Source organism: Canis lupus, chromosome 3, assembly GCF_048164855.1.
Source record: "Canis lupus baileyi chromosome 3, mCanLup2.hap1, whole genome shotgun sequence".
NCBI classification, from domain to species: domain Eukaryota; kingdom Metazoa; phylum Chordata; class Mammalia; order Carnivora; family Canidae; genus Canis; species Canis lupus.
Window position 1 is genome coordinate 57,998,316 of NC_132840.1, and position 2,135 is coordinate 58,000,450.

The following is a 2,135-nucleotide window of genomic DNA, read 5'->3' on the forward strand; positions in this document are numbered from 1 at the left end:
CCTACCAAGCTGCGTCTTTATCCTCACCCATGCGGAGCCGGGAGTTGTCCCCAGCGGACCGTTCCCCACGTGCAGATTCAATTTGTAAGCTAAGCTGCTTTTGTTTTAAGCTCTTTGGTTTGGATGTGGGGTCTGGAAACCCACTGCCGACCACGGGTGTAAACACGACAGATGGTCCATCTGAAGTCACAGACCCAGCCCTTCCCATGTCTTCTGGCTCCGCATCTGCACTCTGACCACGGTCCCCAAGTATAAATGCTCATCTCACTGCCTGGATCACAGTCAATGATCAAAACAGACAAGTCCCTCCCTCTGACCTTTCTGCCCCAGAGCTCATGGAGGGGACCCGGGCTGGGTGCTGGTTGGCAGGGCGGGACGGCCATGGTCCAGCCCAGATGCTTCCTCCTACAAACCCCTGTCACCCCAGGCTGCTGGGTCTTCTCCAATGAGAGGAGCAGAGAAACCCACTGCTGCTCCTTCGTCTCCGTGTCCTGGAACGGGGAGGCACCTGCCTGTGTACTGCCGCTCCCCCTCTGCCCCCCACTGACCCCGAAGGGCAAGCTCTGTGTCCATGGCAACGTTGGGGCAGAAGCCGGGGGTACACCATGCTGGTGCCCCCGGGGCCTCAGGCCTAGGCCTCTGCACATGCCCACTGCGGCCTGAGCACACACGGGGCGTGAGGCAGTGATGTGTTCACGGTTCATTTGCTCGCCCCTCCACACGTCCATCAGTCTGTTTACGTGTCCCTCAATTGACTGAAGACAATGTAGAGCCAAAGGGCTCTGGCTGTGGGCTCTGAACTGGGCCGTGTGGGTTCTGACCCTGTCTTGACCGCCTGCTTGAGCTAGTGGTGTTCACCTGTCTATCCCGCAGGCCTTCTTTTGGGCCTTTGTAGGATCACAGTCCTAACACCTGCTTGCTGAGCCTCTGTGAGAGTGCAGGGGATGCCGAGCCCCGGCCATGCCCCGGTAAGCACCCCGTGCACATGGACGGACCTGTTATCCTTTGGGGTTTGCCTGTTGCCGGTGTGTGTCGCGGGAAGCACAGCAGACAGTCTTGGCAAGTTTTAGACAAAGCTGCTGAGAAAACACAAAGTTCACGTGGTTGTTTCCAGAGGGCTCGCATCCTGTGGGGAAACAAGGTGCATCCTGTGTGGCTGTTTCCTTACCGGGTGGCGTCTGTGCAACCAGGAATCTGAGCAGTGGGGGCGGGTTAGCTCCAGAGAGCGCGCTGCATTCACAACGTGTCCTCCCTTGTCTGAACTGTATCCAAAGGGGCTTTCGGGGGTGAATGAGCAGCTTCCACTTTCTGCTTTATTGTGTAAGAAAGAGATGCACTGGGCCAGAGGCGGGGTGATTTCATCAATATGTCCAATTTCAAAGGAGTTTTCAAAAGCTGGTGACTCCCGTTGGCAGCCAGGGTGTGGGGGTCCCAGGAGCTGTGGTCGTCAGGCTCTGGATTGGAGACGAGCCCTTGTTTTTGGGGCACATGGATGGTTTCCCGCCTCCCGAGTGGGCAGGATGGCAGGCCAGGGCAGCTTTAGGTCAGGGTGCATGTGCGTGGGGCCTCTGGGTGTAGCTGGACACACCAGATTCTTAACCTCCTGCCCTTTTGGGGCAGCCTTGCCAGGGTGGGAGTCTCTCGCCTGGTCCTGGGATTGTAGGGCTGGAAGGAGTCCCCTCACGGGAAGGGAAGGCCATCCTCAGCAGCAGGCAGAGAGCAGGCCTCGTCCCCGCTAGAGCCCTAGTGAGAAAGGTCACTGATTCATTTGACTTCCCAGAGCAGAGAGCCGCATTGGAAGATCCACTGCTGGGGTCAGCAAACTGTCTGCAAAGGACCAGAGAGTAGATATTTTCGGCTCTGCGGGTCAGAGGCACCTGTGGCAGCTTCTCGCCTTCCGCAGCTTGGAAGCCCACATGGGGCCTGCGCAGAGGAATGAATGAGCCTGGCTGTGTCTCCATACAGGGTCCCTGGAGCTGCGTAGAACTCGGAGTTTCATTCAAATTTCACATGTTGCGAAATATGCTTTTGATTTTTTTTTCTTTTGGCCATCACTTAAAAATGTGAAAACTGGGTGCCTGGGTGGCTCTGCCGTGGAGCATCTGCCTTCAGTTCAGGCCGTGACCCTGGGGTCC